The sequence below is a fragment of the Mirounga leonina genome, unplaced genomic scaffold (genome assembly GCF_011800145.1).
Source record: "Mirounga leonina isolate KUSES-001 unplaced genomic scaffold, KU_Mleo_1.0 Mir_91, whole genome shotgun sequence".
Classification (NCBI taxonomy): domain Eukaryota; kingdom Metazoa; phylum Chordata; class Mammalia; order Carnivora; family Phocidae; genus Mirounga; species Mirounga leonina.
The window spans coordinates 38,128,144-38,147,636 of NW_023270839.1; the positions used below are offsets into that span (position 1 = coordinate 38,128,144).

The following is a 19,493-nucleotide window of genomic DNA, read 5'->3' on the forward strand; positions in this document are numbered from 1 at the left end:
TTGAAATTACATTCTGTAGTAAAGGACACATACCATTAGCTCTGCAAATTCCGCTTGTAGTATACAGGGAATTCAGTTTGTGCCTAGCATACCTCAAATGATAAACTGCTATTGTAAATTTTATGCCAAGTGAGAGATTAAAAAAAATTTTTTTTAAATTTTATTTGTCAGAGAGAGAGAGCACAAGCGGTGGGGGGTGGAGGCAGAGGGAGTAGCAGGCTTCCCACTAAGCAAGGAGACGGATGTGGGACTCAGTCCCAGGGCCCTGGGATCATGACCTGAGCTGAAGGCAGATGCTTAACCGACTGAGCCACCCAGGCGTCCCTAAAAAAATTTTGATGCCAGTATATTAACATACAGTTTTATACTAGTTTCAGACACACAATACAGTGATTCAGCACATATACTTTTTTTAAAGATGAAAAAAATGGCATTGGGCAGTTATGTGAATTGATAGGATTTTATCATTTTACCTTTTAAAGATTAATTCATGGGGTGCCTGGGTGGCTCAGTGGGTTAAGTGTCTGCCTTCGGCTCAAGTCATAATCCCAGGGTCCTGGGACCCAGCCCTGCATCGGGCTCCCTGCTCAGCTGGGAGCCTGCTTCTCCCTCTTCCTACCCCTCCCACTCGTGCTCTCTCTCTCAAATAAATAAAAATCTTAAAAAAACATAAAGATTAATTCATGTTTTCAAAAAGTAATACATAGACACAGTTAAGAGATAGTATCAAAAGGTTTATTTATTTTTTTAGGATTTTATTTATTTATTTATTTATTTGACAGAGAGAGAGAGAGAGAGAGCACAGGCAGGGGGAAAGGCAGAGGGAGAAGCAGACTCCCCACTGAGCAGGGAGCCCGATTCGAAGCTCGATCCCAGGACTCTGGGATCATGACCTGAGTTGAAGGCAGATGCTTAACCGACTGAGCCGCCCAGGCGCCCCAGTATCAAAAGGTTTAAAACACAGCAACGATTTCCTACCCCTCCACCCTCAGTCTTACTGTCCATAGACAACCATGCTAAGGTCTATTTAGTTTTCTTTCTCATGCAGGTAAATACCTGTATACTTTATTTTTTAAGATTTTATTTTATTTATTTGAGAGAGAGCAAGAGGGAGCAAGAGAGGGAGCATAAGTGGGAGGGTAGGGGCAGAGGGAGAGGGAGAAGCAGATTCCCTGCTGAGCAGGGATTCCAATTCGGCGCTCCGTCCCAGGACCCTGAGATCATGACCTGAGCCAAAGGCAGATGCTTAACTGACTGAGCCACCCAGGCGCCCCAGTACCTGTATACTTCTAAGTAGTATACTGTTATTTCTTAATTTATCGCTTTTAGGCTTTATCTCTTGACATCTTGCTGTGGTAAATGAGGACATTAATGTGTTTGTACCATCCTACCTTCTGTCCCTTTTTCCATTTCTCAGTATAATTAGATTACAAGTTTTGGTTAACATGGAGAATACTTTTTCTTGAATTTTATTTTTCCTTGAGTTAATAATTGCCTTTTTATTTTTAAAAATTTTTTTAAGATTTTATTTTTGAGTACTCTCTCTACCCAGCATGGGGCTCAAACTCACAGCCTGGAGATCCAGAGTCACGTGCTTTACTGACTGAGCCACTCAGGTGCCCCAATAATTGGCTTTTTAAAAAAGTTTACCTTCTACATATTTGCTCCCGGATATACTTATAAGTCTCATATGTCTATGAATATTATTTTTCAAGCACTTAAGCAGGTAATCTCTTAGTACTGTTTTTTGCCCCTGAAGACCTCCTTTCCAGTCGTCTTCCTCCCATTTGAACTAATTGTTCTCTAGGCCTATTGGACAGTTTTTATCCTATGATTCCCTTGCTGTTCTCTTGTATTAGATCTCCCATTTCCTGGATCCCATGTCTTTCTCTTTCTTAGTTTATTAGCCTGTTTTGCTGGAGTACATCATCCAGTTCCCTTTTCATAGGAGGCAGATTTTTGACCCCATGCAAGTCTGACAATTTTATTCTAATTTTATACTTGATTGTTTTGACCTACTATAGAGTATTAGAAAAGATTTTTCTCTTAGAAATATGAAAGTGTTGTTCCTTTGTTTTTAGGCTTCCAAGTGTTGCTATTGAGAAACCTGATACCTTTCTGATTACTATGCCATCATATCCTTTTATTGTTTTTCTTGGAAGCTTTTAGGATATTTTTCTTATCCTTAGTGTTCTGAAATTTCAGACTGATGTGTGTTGGCATGGGTAGTTTTCTTCTATTGTGACGGGTACTCAAGGGGCCTTTCAGTCTCTATGTTTGATAGTACACTTATCTTCCCGTACTTATATCTCTCTCTTTTTTTTTTAAAGATTTTATTTATTTATTTGAGAGCGAGAGAGAGCGCATGAGAGGGGGGAGGGTCAGAGGGAGAAGCAGACTCCCTGCCGAGTAGGGAGCCTGATGCGGGACTCGATCCCGGGACTCCAGGATCATGACCTGAGCCGAAGGCAGTCGCTTAACCAACTGAGCCACCCAGGTGCCCCGCAAGCATGGATTTTGATTGAGTTCTCACTTGGATACTTCCATGTAATATGCTCCTACGTGAGTAGCAGCAAGGACTTTTTAAAAACTTAAAATTTTTTAAATTTAAATTCAATTAGCATATAGTGTATTATTAGTTTCAGAGGCAGAGTTCAGTGACTCCTCAGTCTTATGTAATACCCAGTGCTCATTACATTCCATGCCCTCCTTAATGTCCATCACCCAGTTATGTCATCCCCCCTCCAGCAACCCTCAGTTTGTTTCCTATGACTAAGAATCTCTTATGGTTTATCTCCCTCTCTGATTTCACCTTTATTTTTTTTTTTAAGATTTTTAAAAATTTATTTGAGAGCGAATGAGCACAAGAAGGGGTAGGCTCAGAGGGAGAAGCAGACTCCCTGCTGAGCGGGGAGCCCAACGTGGGGCTTGATTCCAGGACTCCAGGATCATGATCTGAGCCGAAGGCAGTCGCTCAACCAACTGAGCCACCCAGGTGCCCCTCGTACTTACATCTCTTAATTTGTTCTTTTTTCTTTTTGGAACTCGTATTAATTGAATGTTGGGTGTCCTAGATAGAAACTGCAATTTTTTAATCTTTTTATTTCTTTGCCCTTTGGTTCTAGTTCCTGAGATATTTCCTTGATTTTTTTCTCCCCCCGCCTTCCATTGAATTTTGATATTTAATCATACTTTTAATTTTCAGGAGCTTTTTCTCATTTTTCTGATCATTGCTTCTTCATACATCCTGTTGCTATTGTTTTGCAGTATCTTTTCCTATTACTCTGGGGTTTTAGAATTTGTTTCAAAGGTTTTCTGTGCTCCCTGCATTGTTTCTGTTTCCTCTGGATTCCTCTTTTTTCTTTTCTTTTCTTTTCTTTTCTTTCTTTCTTTCTTTTTTTTAATGTAATCTCTATACCCAGTGTGGGGCTTGAACTCAATGACCCCAGGATCAAGAGTCGCATGTTCTACCAACTGAGCCAGCCAGGTGCCCCTTCCTCTTTTTCTTTTTAAAATGATTCTCTCCCGGGTGCCTGGGTGGCTTAGTCGGTTAAGTTTATGCCTTTGGCTCAGGTCATGATCCTGGAGTTCTGGGATCGAGTCCCATGTTGTCAGGCTCCCTGCTCAGCGGGGAGCCTGCTTCTCCCTCTGCCCCTCACCCCGCTCATGCTCTCTCGCTCTCTCAAATAAATAAATAAAATCTTAAAATAAAATGATTCTCTCAGACTAGAGGTTTTTACAAGGATTTGTTTTATCTGTATCTGTCTTCATATAAGAGTGAGGCACTAAAAAGCTCTGTCAGTGGGCTTCACTGTGAAATGGGGGAACAAGCCATCTTCTTCATTGGAGGTAACACTGAAGATGTCTGTATGAGAACTTTTTTTAGCTCTGTTCAGTTTTTCAGTCTTCCCTCTAGGGGCTGTACACCTGGCCACTGATGTTCTGACATCAGGGAATAGGAAGTTCCATGATTCAGTTGTTCCTTACGGCCCTTGGATCCATTGTTTTCAGTCCTGTCCTTCCCCTTGCTGTCTGCTGTGCCCAGTGTCCCTGAGCCCAGGGCCACCTCCCACCTGCATTCTTTTCTGCTGGCAGTTAGGTTGTAGTTTCCTTTGCACTACCAAGATTATTACTGCTCCTCTAACTTCTTCCTGACTTCCAAAAACATGTTGAAGTCTCTTGTGTGCTTTGATTGCCTTACATGTTCTCTTTATCCTTGTGTGTATCTGTTTAATTCCTTTATTGTAATTTTCATGGATGTTAGGAGGGAGAGGAGATAAGAGAGAAGTTGGTTTGCCATATTTTATTTGATGTCTTTTTTTTTTTTTTTTGGGGGGGGTGGGGGGGGGGGGGGGGGTGGGTGGGGGGAGGGGCAGAGGGAGAGGGAGAGAGAGAATCCCAAGCAGGCTCCACGCCCAGCCCAGAGCCTGACCCAGGGCTTGATCCCACTAATTCTGAGATCACTACACTGACTGAGCCATCCAGGCACCCCTTAGTGTCTATTTTTAAATGAAATATTTTAAATCAGTTTTAGGGCAAGATGCTTTGTCCTATCAAAAATGGATCTTATTAGTTACATTCAAATAGTTAAATCATTAAAACTGAAATTTTGCATTACTCTAATTTGAGTAAAAGATCAAACTCAGATTTACCTTCTCTTATGGACAGAGCAAAATATTGTTGCTATTATCAGAGTCAGCAGAAAGAGTAGGTAAACCAGAGGGTTTGACTATGTTTAGGAAGCCAAATCACAAGCCAGACTTTGGATATGTAAAAGAAATGCAGTTGTAAGGTCATTTGGACTCCTTGTTGTTAATATGTTGGATTTTTTTACTGGATTAGTTCATTATGCATCAATTTAGTGGAGTTAATGCTGGGTTCATAAAACTGTTTGGCTGTATGCATGGATAATTTAACATTTTCCCTTGTGTTTTGGTAAAAAAATCGTTCTCAGTTGGCAATAAATAAAATTTTTTTAATCTCAAAAAATTATTTTTATTTTTATTTTTTTTAAAAGATTTTATTTATTTGAGAGAGAGAGAGAGGAGGGTCAGAAGGAGAAACAGACTCCCTGCCCAGCAGGGAGCCTGATGCAGGACTCGATCCAGGGACTCTAGGATCATGACCTGAGCCGAAGGCAGTCGCTTAACCAACTGAGCCACCCTGGCGCCCCTCAAAAAATTTTTATTTTGATATAATTCCATACTTAAAGAAACATTGCTAAGAATGATAGAAAGAACTTCCATCTACTCTTCCCCCTCCCCACAAGTTTTTGTTTAAATTCCAGTTAGTTAACAGTCAGTGTAGTATTAGTTTGAGGTGTAGAATTTAGTAATTCAGCACTTTCATACAACAATTGGTGCTCATCACAAGTGCACTCCTTAATCCCCATCACTTATTTAACCCATCCCCCCACCAACCTCCCCTCTGGTCACCATCAGTTTGTTCTGTATAGTTAAGAGTCTTTACCTAGATTCACCAGTTGTTAACATTTTGCCCCACTTGCGTTATCATTTATGCACCCTCAGTTTATATATTTTCTTCCCGAGTAATTTGCAGATAAAATACTCCTTTGTCCATAAATACTTGTTTGTTTGTTTTCCAAGAACAAGGAGTTTCTTTTCAATACACATAGGATATTGATCAAAATCAGACATTTAATACTGATAGAGTAGTATTATCTAATGCACATTCCATATTCACATTTCTCCATTTGTCCCAATAATGTCCTTTATATATGTCCTTTACAGCAGTTTCCCCTTTGTGTTACACCTACCTACCTCCCCCAGATCTAATCCAGGATCACGCATTTCATTTTGTTGTCATAATGGTTTAGTCTTCTTTAATCTGGAACAGTTCCTTGGCTTTTATCTTTTAGATCGTGGTATTTTTAAATTTATTTTAAAAATTTTTTTAGAATTTATTTGAGAGAGAGAGAACAGGCACACACATGAACTGGGGGAGGGGCAGAGGGAGAGGGAGGGAAGCAGACTCCCCACTGAGCCCTTCCGTGGGCTCCATCCCAGAACCCTGAGATCATGACCTGAGTTGAAATCAAGAGTCCCACCCTCAACGGACTGAGCCACCCAGATACCCCCGAGACTGTGGTATTTTTTAAAGAATACAGTTCAGTTATTTTATAAAATGTACTTCATTTTGAGTTTTTCTGATGTTTCCTTGTGATTTGATTCGGGTCATGCATTTTTTTGGTAGGAATACTACAAAAGTAATGTTGTGTCTTCTCAGGGTATCATATCAAGAGGTATACCATGTTGGTTTGTCTCATTTTTAGTGAAGTTAACTTTGATTATTAAGGTAATATTTGCAAGGTTATTCGACTGTAAAGTTACTATTTTTCCCTTTGCTATTAATAAGTATCTTGTGGGAGGTACTTTGAGATTTTATGTATATATCCTGTTCCTCACCAGCCTTTCACCCAATAACTTAGCATCCATTGATGATTCTTGACTGAATCACTTATTACTAGGATGGTTGCAAGATGTTGAATTTTTTTTAAGATGTTGAATTTTTAACTTGTATTTTTTCTAAATATATTAGTATTCTGTAAGGAAGAGCTTTCCTTCCCCTCCCACTTATTTATTTATTCATTTATTGTATCAGTACAGACTCATAGATTTTTATTTTATCCTGTGATATTGTTATTATTTGAGGCCCAAATTATCATAGATTTGGCTAGTGGGAGCAGCCTAGGCTGTAATTTTGACATGTCCCTATTGTTCTTTGAGCTCTTTCTTTCAGACACAAGATACTCCAGGCTCATCTTGTACTCAGCGTACCCCAGCCTTAGAATCAGCCATTTTTCCAAGTGTCCCTTATTCTGTTTAGGGGGGAATAATGTTTGTAAATTAAGATCTCTCAGCAGATAAGAGCTAAGAAATATAAATAAATACACGTCTGTATCTATTTGTGTGTATGTGTGTGTGTGAGTTCATATTAAACTTGTAATTCCAATTCAGCACCACAGGTCTGGTTTTGCCCCTTTTCATATTTGTAATGCTCTTCTCCAACATTGAAAATCTGGTTCCCATTATCCTCAGCATATGTACTTGTTTGCTCTGTGCCATAATCAGAGAAAGTAGTTCCAGAACTGCTAACTCATACCATTGTAAAGGAAACCCCTTTTGACTAGAGTTCAATACTTGTTTATGGTTCTTTTTATCTATGTGCTGACAATTTGTAAAGTATTATGTTCTAAAGTCATTTGGGTTACTTTCCCTCCATCTTTTAATACACTTATTTATTTGACATATAGTTGGGTTCATTTGTGTTTGATTTCGATTTTGGATTTTTTTCACCTCTTCCTTGCTGGTTTTTATTTTCCTTTTTGAGTGTATAAAACATTAGCAGAATTCCAAAAGCTAAAACTATACTGAGAAGTGTTACTACCCAATCCTTTCACTCATTGCCACCCACTCTTGCAGACAATTATTCGGATTTATTCTTCCTGTGTTTCTTTTTTGTAAAAACAAACAAACAAACAAAAACAGATACATGAGTATTTTCTTTTAAAGATTTTTTTTATTTGACAGAGAGAGACACAGCGAGAGAGGGGGACACAAGCAGGGGCAGAGGGAGAGGGAGAACCGGACTCCTCGCTGAGCAAGGAGCCCGATGTGGGACTCGATCCCAGGACCCTGGGATCATGACCTGAGCCGAAGGCAGATAGATGCTTAATGACTGAGCCACCCAGGCGCCCACATGAGTATTTTCTTATCTTTCTCTCACAAAAGGTAGCAAACTAACTTTTGGACTTTGCTTCTTTCATTTATCAGTATATCCTGTATGTCACTCTATGTTTGTAGAAATTTTCCTTATTATTTTTTTTAACAGCTTCATAGTACTCCATTTGTGGATGTGTCACAGTGAATTTAACCATTCTCCTATGTTTTTGCTTCTATATTTAGGTTGTTTTCAGTATTTTACAGTTACAAATAATGCTGCAACTAATAGTCTTGTACAAATGTATTTTTGTATTAAGAGTATCTACAGGGAAGATTGAAAGTTTTACCTTTTTAGTTGGGTGAGCAGTAATGTGTAAGTGATTTTGTAGTAATACTTCAACCTATTTGCCTGCCTGTTCCTGTCTTCCCATCTGCTGTGGTCTTACAAATGTACTTAAGGCAGTTGAAGGGAAATACTTTATTGTAATTATTTTTCTGCCTGGGAAACCTTGAAATCAGAGAGCTGAAGTGGCCTTGAAAGCATTTTTAGTCAGTACATAGTAGCTAATCAGATATGGTCTGGGTCCATTTTCATTTTAAGCAGTTGATTGCTCCTTATACATACTAATCAATGCTGTTTTACCATCTAAGTACTCAGACTGAACTGTTTACTGGGACTTCTCTCTTACTTTTAATTTAATTCATGTTAGGTTGCTTCATGTTGTGCTGCTGACTGGCTGCTCCTTGGGGTCACAGAATTACAGTAGGTTAAGAGAGTTATACATAGGGTAGAAATGGGGATACAGGCATCTGTTTTCTCTGATAGGTCTTAGAGCATTAGTCAATATTATAAACTTGAAATCTTCAGAGTAATGGTGTCTTGGATTCCCAGATAATGCTGCTGGCTCTCTCAGGTGGTTGAGAACTTCCAGTCTGTTGTTCCAATAAGTGGGCATTGCAGCAGAAGGGAAACCTCCTCCTACATTGGTAGATAACCATGTAAAACATTGGCTAGCACAGCTTCCCATCAGAGGGACCATGAATGAATTATACATGTGTTGAGATAATGATTCCCCCAGCCTCAGGGTGGCTGTAGCCTCCAAGGGGATCCCACTTATATGGTCCTGAGAAGCCTTTTGAATTTATTTGCATGTGCCATACAGATGTTACCATTTTCTGTGCATGTCCTGACATGGAAAAGGTTGGAAAAGTAAGCTAGAGCACAGTCTGAAAATTAGCCTCCAAGGGCCAAGGACATTGCTTCTTAAAGAGCATCTGGTAGTAAGGTGGATGAGGAGGAATTGAATTTCGACCTACAGGTTCATAAAAATAAGCTGATCACCATATATTTAATCTGGTGTGATTTGAAATCATTCCTGTTTTCTTCTTTGCGAAAACAAGAATTAGAAATTTAAAAATATTTTTGTTTATCCAAAGAAAATGAAAACTCTAATTCAAAAAAGATATATACGTCCCTATGTTTCTAGCAGTGTTATTTACAATAGCCAAGATAAGGAAGGAACTCAAGTGTTGACTGATAGATGAATGGATAAAGAAGATGTGGGAGAGGGGTGCCTGGGTGGCTCAGTCAGTTAAGCATCTGCCTTCAAGTCAGGTCATGATCTCAGGGTCCTGGGATTGAGCCCAGCATCAGGCTTCCTGCTCAGCAGGGAGTCTGCTGCTCTCTCTTTCTCCCCCCCCCACCCCTCCCCAGTGCTTGTTCTCTCTCTTTTCTCTCTCTCAAATAAATAAATAAAATCTTAAAAAAAAGGTGTGGGGGGCGCCTGGGTGGCTCAGTCGTTAAGCGTCTGCCTTCAGCTCAGGTCATGATCCCAGGGTCCTGGGATCGAGCCCCGCATCAGGCTCCCTGCTCTGCGGGAAGCCTGCTTCTCCCTCTCCCACTCCCCCTGCTTGTGTTCCCTCTCTCGCTGTGTCTCTCTCTGTCAAATAAATAAAATCTTAAAAAAAAAAAAAAGATGTGGGAGGTATATATATATGTGTGTGTGTGTGTGTGTGTGTATACATATATATATACACACACACACACATATGTATAATGGAATATTACTCAGCCATAAAAAAGAATGAGATCTTGGCATTTGCAACAACATGATGGACCTAGAGGGTATAATGCTAAGGGAAATAAGTCAGAGAAAGACAAATACCATATGATTTCACTCATATGGAATCTAAAAAACAAAGCAGAAACAGACCTATAAACAGAGAACAGACTGGTGGTTGCCAGAGGGGAGGGGTGGAGAGACAGGCAAAATGGGTGAAAAGGAGTGGGAGGTACAGGTTCTAGTTATGGAATGTTTAAGTCATGGGAATGAAAGGTACAGCATAGGGAATACACAGTGGTATTGTAATAGTGTTGTATGATGACAGATGGTAGCTACACTTGTGAGTATAGCATAAGGTATAGAGTTGTCAAATCACTGTTGTATACCTTAAAACTAATGTAATATTGTGTGTCAACTATAATTCAATAAAAATCAATAAATTAAAAAATATTTTTAAATGACTTGGCCTAGCACTTTGTATTGGGTATGTACCCAAGGTATATTTTGCTTGATTAGATTGGTGAACCAGGATTTAATCTCTGTTCTGAATACCTCTGAGTTCAGTATATTTCAGTATGATTTTGACACTTAAGTTGCCTCTGTACTTAAGTATTTTATCTGAGTAGTATCTTATTAAGTTGTGTAAACCTCTTTGCACATCTCTCAGAAGGAACATCTGAAATGCTTTCTAAATATATTTATTTTACATTAGATGTATAAAGTTTAATGATTCTGACATTAAGGTGATTGTAGTAGTTAAAGATTTTTTTTTTTTTTTTATTCATGAGAGACAGAGCGAGAGAGAAAGGCAGAGGGAGAAGCAGGCTCCCAAGGAGCAGGGAGCCTGATGCGGGACTCGATCCCAGGACCCTGAGATCATGACCTGAGCCGAAGGCAGACGCTTAGCCATCTGAGCCACCCAGGCACCCGGTGATTGTAGTAGTTAAATCGATTTTGAAATAAGCTTATTAAAATTGAGGGCGCCTGGGTGGCTCCTGTCTCTCTCTCTCTCTCTGTCATACATACATACATACATACATAAATAAATAAAATTGAGTATTTTATCTGATTCATTTGATGTTTTGAATGTAATTTAATTTTAGGTCAGATATAGGAGGAGTTTCTGAGAGATTTTTGCTGTTTTTTTTTAATGTGACTTATGTATATGAGATTTTTTATGAAAAGGAATTGTCAGGGGCAGTTCCTTTTAGTGAGTGTAAACTCAGAAAAAATTCTAAGAATTAGTAGTCATGGTATACGTGGACATACGTTAACTGTTACATATAATCGCAGCCACCAGAATTAACTGCTGCCAGCCATTTTATTCTCTTTAATGTATTTTTAATGAAAAGGAACTGACAGTCATTGGTACTTTCTTTTTGTTAGGCCCTTTGCTGTGCACGTTATATCTTTTATCTCATGAAATCTTTACCACAGCCATGTGAGGTAGAGGTGGTATTTGTCCTGTATTACAGATGAGGAAGCTGGCTTTGGAACCAGCTCCTTTAGGTCATAGAACAAAAGAACTGGTAAAGCTAGAAGGCAAATGTAAAACTGTTGGTCCAGAAGCCTGCCATGCTTGCTTCATTATATCACATGACCTCTAACATATTTATTTTGAGTCTGTAGAGTAACAGTTACATTCGTTTGAGGGTAACCTAGTCATTTGGTACATTTTTATATTAAAGAAGGAAGATTTCTTTTGGCAAGAGTCAAGGGCACGTGATTAAGGCCTCTGCTTAGTTCAACCGAGATGATGTGGAATAGAGTTCTGGTCATTGTGCCCTTCCCTCTCCTCCTCTTTCTGGGCTGGCTATGCAACAATTTTGTGAGAACTTTAAGAGAAAAGTGTGAGCACTTCCTCAGAAATCTTGGGATTCTGGTTAGCATGTGGGCTTTTGATTCCACCTACAAAGGCCTGGGATCAGACATTGCTGAGTGATATAGGGATCAGGTCAGGCTGGCTCAGGAATATTTAGAACTCAGAGCAAAGACAGAATTGGAAACAGAAATGCAGTAGGATGCTCTCAATTCATAACTATTCAGTTTTTCAAGTCAAACCTTCAGTAAAATCTGAGGTTTGTCAGAATGCTTATTAAAGAACATAATCCAGAGAGGCCAAAGAAATGAAGGATAGGCTTTGTAGCTTTAAAGAAGAGAAAAGGAATTCTTGCAGGTGCCAATGGCACTTTCTTAAGGATCTTTATTCAGAATTTGGGGTTGCTATGGGAATAGTGATTTTGAGATTTTGAAGGTTGTTTTTATAATATAGGGCAACATCAGGAGTGCTCAAGAAAGAATTAGGTTGCCTTATGGTTGTAACAGTACATCTGAATTTGAGTTATTAAAAGATTGGGAGGATATAGAAAGAGCCAGTCCCAAAGATGATGGCCGCTTAGTTGATGATAGACCACCATGTCTTTACTCTCTTACTACCTCTGTTGCAGAGGGGATCGTCTAGCCTTTGTATAGTTTTGATTCTTAAGGGTAGAACCTCTTGGAGGTTCCCATCCTCATTTCTGTTAAACAACAGTGTCAATCATTTCAGTGAGTTTGGCAGGTGTGAATGAAGGATGCTTTATCACTGATACTCCTCTTTGTATAAGTGGTCTTCTGATTATCTACTGCTGCATAATAAACTATCCTACATCAGTAGCTTAAAACAACCATTTTATTTTGCTTATGATTTTGTGCATCAGAATTCAGGAGAAACTTGGCTGGTGTTGCATCTGCTGGAGTACCTGGGGCTGGAACATCTTCTTCCAAGATGCCTTCTTAAGTCACATCTCTGCTGCTTCTGGGCTCCACAGTCTCTTTCCCTTTCCCAACCCCCCGCGCCATGGTATCATATTCTCCAAGGTCTCCCCATGTGGTTTGGGTTTCTCACAGTATGTTGGGTGATCAGACTGCTTATGCTTAGATGGTGGCTGGCTTTTGCAAGAGTAAGCATTCCAAGTAACAGCAGGAGGAAGCTGTCAATTTCTTAAGGCCTAGACTTGCAAATGGATACGGAGTCACTTCTGTCATATTCAGTTGGTCAGGGCAGTTAGAGAGCCTGCCAAATTCAAAGAATGAAGATACAGATCTACTTCTCGATGGGAGTAGTGTCAAAGACTTTGTGGCTATCTTAAATCTGTTACAGGGCTGTTAAACAGAAAGGAGAGAATGATTATGAGAAATACTGAACTGTGACTTTACCAGAAAACAATTTACTTATTTAATGATTCAGGAGAGATTAAGATTAAGCCTTGAATAAGGATGGGAGTGAGGCAGGAGAGAGCTGCCAGGAGGAGGAAGGTGGAAAGGTTCTCATGGGCAGAGTGGAAAGATGACCAAGATAAGCTTTGCTTGGTAATTGCCGTCTCTGCCTTGCCCCTGAGCTTTTGGTTCTGTGATCTTGGCCTTGAGTCCCAACCTGCCACTTCTGTCCACTTTGCATTTGGTACTCATGCTTGGTCTCCTCTTTTTCCAGTATTTGGACCTCTGCTTAGTCTCCCAAACTCTGCATTAGCTCACTCCTTTGGCCCTGAGCACCTCCTGTTGCTTTTTAAGAGAACTCTATTTCCCTGTTCCCTGGGAACCCAATGCCCATTCCCAGAATGAGCAGCACTGGAGGATGTCACGGGGGTGGCGACAGACAATGAGTTTGGCTGCATTCAGACTGCTCTGGCACCTTTGGCAGTTGCTTAGGATAGCTGGGTTTCTTCCTTTCTGGACTATATTATACTATATTATAGCCCAGTTCCTGCTCTCTCTATGTGACTTTACCAACTCCTTTCCCCAGTAATTTCAGAGGATTCAAGTTGAAGATAGGAGAGACTTCAGAACTTTTAGCATGGAATAGGCTTGTGAGCATATGGTTCAAATAATATTTATGGTATAAAGAAGATTATATGCCTTGCTCTTAAATATCTAAAAATGTATCAGTTGGTGGGTTAGCTGGGTTAGTCCTAGAATATAGTTCTACTTATATTTACTGGAATACTCATAGAATTTTTATGATAATCCTGCCCCATTCTCTAGTTTTAAGAGGAATAACACTTTTACTATCGATACTTCTGTGGAGTGTGTATGTGTGTACGTGTGTTTTGAGTAACAGCTGCAAAAATTTTGTTTTCACTGATTATACTTTTACAAACCCATAGAGTTATAATCTTGGATTTGGGTTTCACTTACCACTCATGGTTAATAATTTAGAGTAAGTCTGTTTCATTAGGACAACTTTATAATACCAGTATCTTTAAACTTAAGCCATTTAAAATTTTTATTATAAAAGAAGTAACGTTTTCTGAAAAAATCACTGTTGTGGAAAGTAGATCCATGTGGCTCTAGTCCCTCATCCCATTCCTTTTACATAACCATTAACAGTTACCACATATCCTTCCAGACTTTAAAAATTTTATATAGAGGTATATAATATACACACAGAAACACGTAGTATAAAATCTTTTTAAAATAAAAATGACAACCTTCTGGACTTACTGCTTTACAGCAGTCCATGCCTTCAAACAGAGTTTGATTTCTAGTTCTGTCACTAACTTAGCAAGTTACATAACTTATCTCTGCCTAGTTTCCTTATCTGTAAAACAGGCCAAAGAATAGTATATTCCTTATTGGATTTTAGAGGATTAAATGAGTAATATTCATAAAGTGGTTGCCATAGTGCCTGGCACGTAATATGTCTTAGATGAATATTAACTAGATAAAAGTGAACTTGCTTTTTTAAAAAACCTATATTATGGATGTTTTCTTATGGCTTGGTAATATTTTTAGAGTGTTGCACTTTAAAAATTTTGTGTGTGTTGGGGGAGTGGTGTTCTGAGTTTTACTGTCATAGTAGCATGTTTTTCTGTAACAGTTTTGTTCAATGATTCCACACACTTCCCACCCCTGCAGCTGCAGTGAGTTGCTGTTTCTAATGGGCAGTGTGGTGGGAATGTGTTTGCCTCTCAAGTGGTTGGAGGCAGGAAAAAAAGCTGAAAACCATTGGTTTAGAAAATTACACTACATTAGCAATTGATCCCTGTGTTAAGCCTTTAAGTTAGGTGGAGAGTGGAGTTGGAGTTGGAAGACTTTTATATATAGGGGAGGATGACATTATTGTTTCATTTATTTTTTCCCTTATGTTCTTTGACTAATCTTATGATTAGAGGGGATATGCTTATTCCCTAGTCTTCATTTTACAATGAAGAAATAGACCCAGAATAGTAGTGATGTTCTCAGTTCTGTAGCTAGTAATGGTAGAGCCAGACTAGAATCTTGGTCATCAGATCCTCACCTTTCTGAATTCTTAAGAAGATAAAGAGCCTCGCTACCAGTTGAAGCAACTATTGAATAATAGATGCGCTGTAAGTGGCTTGCCATGTCAGTGCTGTGTGCTTGAACTATAATGTGTGTAGAGACACTAAGTTGTGTCATAAGCACTGGTGCTTGATGTTTTATAAAAGACAAAAATTCATAATTCCAAGAGAGGGGTGCCTGGGTGGCTCAGTCGGTTGAGCATCCGACTCTTGGTTTTGGCTTGGGTCATGATCTCAGGGTCATGAGATCAAACCCCTCATGGGACTCCGTGTTCAGCATGGAGTCTGCTTGAGATTCTCTCTCTCCCTCTGCCCCTCCCCCTGCTTGCACACGTTCTCTCTCTCCTTCTCAAAAATAAATTAATTAAAAAAAAAAAGAATTCCAAGAGAGTTGTTGATAGGCTTTAAATATCAAATGTACTCTACATTGTTAGGTTCTGTGTAATGAATACTAAGGGTATTGAAGACCAGTGGTTATGTGGGAAGTATAAATGCTATTTTGTCTTATGAACTCCTTGTCTTTTGAACGCAACCCAAAAACATCTGTGTGTAAACAGGCCCCTTTAAGCACAAATTCCCTAGTTTTTATCTCTTGATAAAGGAGCATACCACTTCAGTCTGTAGATCATTTGGAAGCTTTTCCTCTACCTCTGTGCCCTATCAATTCTAACTTCCTGGTTTCCAGGAGAGTTAAAGCTTTGGGGACTTTAGGAAGAAGACATGGCATGAGCATGATTTAGAGGCTGGTGCTCTTCCACCTCTCTCCCTTGCCTAGCCTATGTGTTACAGCCTCTACTTTCTGGAAAATGGCTCTAGTTCAGGAGAGGATCAAGACACTCCTCTTCCTCCAAAGAGGCCCTGTTGCCAAATTGCAGAGCTTGTGGTTGAGGTGAGACAGGGCCAGAAGAAGGTTCTGAGGCCATAGCTGAAGGAGGAGAGTAGAAGGAGCCTAGTTAGTGCCAACATCTGGGCTGAGATGCGTAAGCTTAGAAAAGGGACACTGAGTTTGTGGTTGGAAGAATCCCAGCAAATGGGAGAGATTGCTGGAAGAAAGAATAACTTTGACAACATATTCTGAGTAAAAGGCAGAACTCCATTTATGGGATCCAGTGATCCTGTTGTGGCCAAGTGTAACAGTGAGAAATACACTGACCAGCTTTCTTGCTGTGACGTCACCTTGAAGTGTAATTAGGTGTACTAAAAGCCCTAATAAGTCTTAGACTTACCTTTTTTTTTTTTTTAAAGATTGTATTTATTTATTTAACAGAGAGAGGGAGAGAGGGAACACAAGCAGGGGGAGTGTGAGACGGAGAAGCAGGCTTCCTGCTGAGCAGGGAGCCCGATGCGGGCTCGATCCCAGGACCCTGGGATCATGACCTGAGCCAAAGGCAGATGCTTAACGACTGAGCCACCCAGGTGCCCCTGGATTTATCTTTTTTGAACTTCTCTAGGTTTCCATCTTCGTAACTCTTGCTGTCAAGTTCTAACATTTAAAATTTTTAAAATAAAAAAACTACTTCAGCTTAATATTTTTATGTTTCACTGGATAGCTTAAAAACATTTTTATTGACTATGTGTGTTTTTGTTTTAAATATATATATACAGTTAACCCTTAACACAGGTTTGAACTATGTGGGCCTACTTATATGTGGATTTTTTTCAGTTAATATAGTGCAATACTGTAAATGTATTTTCTGTTCCTTAAGATTTTAATACATTCCTTTCTCTAGCTTACTGTATTTTAAGAATGAGGTATATAATACATATAACATACAAAATATGTATTAATGGACTGCTTATGTTATCAATAAGGCTTCTGGTCAACAACAGGCTATTAGTAGTTAAGTTTTTTGGAAGTCAGAAGTTATATGTGGATTTTTAACTCTGCGAGGGTTGGGACTCTTAGCCCGTGCATTGTTCCAGGGTCAACTCAACATTATTTCAGTTATGTTACGGTTCACGTAGAGTTTTATAGAAGAGCCTGGAAACCTCTAATACTGTTTCCATGGGAAATATGTTCATCCTACAGATAAACTTTTGAAACTCATCTGCCTATAAATTGAGACTACCTTTTATAAAAGAATACCCCTTAGGTGATAAAATAAATAATTTTAAGATTATTTGTAGTGTTCTTTTATTCATGTTATGTCCTTTTCTATTCTTAACAATAATTAAGAATTAGTTTAATTTAAAGCCAATATTTTTCATCCTATTTTATAATTGTTTTGGGTACATGAAAGGTTCTTATTTGGATAAGGTATGTATAAACAGTGAATATTCCCCAATGCAGTACAATAAATGGCTTCAGAATGCCTCATCATACCCTATTCTCTGTAGCTTTTTAGCTTTCAGATGTCTTTCTGGTGTTAAAGTATTAAGCCCTCAGAAGGTACTATCATTTAAATAGTCAAGACCAACTGTCCTATCACATATTTTTAACTTTTTTACTATAAATATTCATGATAGAAGATGTCCAGTTTCTTAGAAAGGGAACTCTTTTGAGATTTACTAAGAGGCACAGTCACTTGTTTGCAATGTTTTTAAAAGTCAGTACTTTTTCCTTTTACTCTCTCTCCTCATCCCTGTCTAAAGTACCTGTTTATCTACTTATTTTATTGAGATACAGTTCACATAACATAAAATTAACCATTTTAAAGTGGACAATTCAGTGGCATTTAGTATATCTATAACCACCACCTCTATCTAGTTGTAAGACACTTTCGTCATCCCAAAATAAACCCTATACCTATCAAGCAGTTATTCCCCAATTTTTTCTCCCCTCAGCCTCAGGGTGCCATTTTAAAATTTGAAATTGAGAAATTAAAAAATTAATAAAACTTTTTGAGGTAATTGAGATATTATAAGACTAGATACAGAGTATACTGTTCTAAATTCAATAACATGCAGAAATGCATTTAATATACTGACAGTGGAGGGACGCCTGGGTGGCTCAGTTGATTAAAGCATCTGCCTTCAGCTCAGGTCATGATCTTGGGATCTTGGGATTGAGCCCTGCATCTAGCCGCATTGGGCTCTCTGCTCAGTGGGGAGTCTGCTTCTCCCTCTCTCTCTGCCCCCCACTAGTGCTTGCGCTCTCTCTTTCTCTCTTTCAAATAAATACAATCTTTTAAAAAATAATATATTGACAGTGGAGAAGTTAGATCATGAAATTATATGTGCTGTGTGTATATTTACAACTATAAGGGGGAACAAAGGAACGCTTGATAGAAAACACACTAAAGTAACAGTGATTTTGCTCTAGATTTTCTTTTTCTCATTTAAAGGAGGAAAAAATCTTCCATAATTAAAATGAAAACAAACTCTAGATGTCAAAAACTTGGGCCTAAACTTACTATTGTAACATAATTATTTATTTCAGGTTAATATTAAACTTCAACAGCTTTTTTTTCCAGATTGAGTTATGGTGTTTCTTAGCATTTACTAAGAGAAAAAGAGATTTGCTGGAGGAACAAAACAGTAATATTCTTAGTTTTTCAGTCCTCCAAATTATATCTCAAAACATGAATACCTATTTCAAGTAAGCTGTGTTCTAATTTATTTTTCTTTAAAAAATATACTTTATAGAACTTTCTTTTCAAACTATAAAAACATATTCTTTCAAGAATTTTTTTATTTAATTCAATTCAATTAATTAACATATAATGTATTATTGGTTTCAGAGGTAGAGGTCAGTGATTCAAAATCTTATACCCAGTGCTCATTACATCACGTGCCCTCCTTAATGCCCATCACCTGCAACCCTCAGTTTGTTTCCTATGATTAAGAGTGTCTTATGGTTTTGTCTCCCTCTGATTTTGTCTTGTTGTATTTTTCCCTCCCTTCCTCTATGCTCCTCTGTAAAAACATCATATTCTTGTTGATACAAATCAAAAGTACGGGGGTGTACAAATAAAAAGCCAACAGTCTCCTCTCAAATATGGTCTTTTCGTGTACCTGCCTGTAATAATTGTTGTTAGCAGTTTGGCAGGTATTCTTGGCCTTTCGGTCATGTAGCTTACATGCACATATAATAAAATTGGACCCAAATGAGTAAAAAACTCAAATGCTTTCATGATGGCCCTGGCAGTTAATGTAAATGTGTGAATGCACTAAGGAAAGGTAGGACCCTTGCTTGCCAGAAGGGAATTTTACCATGCAGTTTTCATATTTAAAAACAGTTAGGGCCCTGTGCTGGCCAGACAGGCAGAATCCCTTGGGCAGTGTATCATTGTGCTTTCCTATTCTTCCTTGCCCATCTCTTCCCTCCCAGAATGAACGCATGTCAGAGATTTATTTAACTCATTAATGAGGAAACCAGCAGGATGGTAAAGCTGATTCTAGAAGCATTTGAGGAATTGCGTGTATGCAGGTATTAAAGAAAGAACATTGAAATAAATTGCTAAACTCAATATAAAATTAGTTATTGTCCTACTGGGTGGTAAAACCAT

General features: G+C 38.7%; 1 protein-coding gene across 5 annotated transcripts in view; it reads left to right on the forward strand.

Moving 5' to 3' along the window:
• The window catches only part of USP3 (ubiquitin specific peptidase 3), a 109,724-nt gene that overhangs the window by 10,556 nt on the left and 79,675 nt on the right, over positions 1 to 19,493 (forward strand). The window contains exon 1 of one of the 5 annotated variants that reach the window (XM_034994079.1): positions 18,832 to 19,414. The exons of the other annotated variants lie outside the window; for them this stretch is intronic. The gene's annotated coding sequence lies outside the window, so the exon portion shown is untranslated. Of the gene's footprint in view, positions 1 to 18,831; positions 19,415 to 19,493 lie in introns of those variants that run through there. 5 annotated transcript variants of the gene reach the window in all.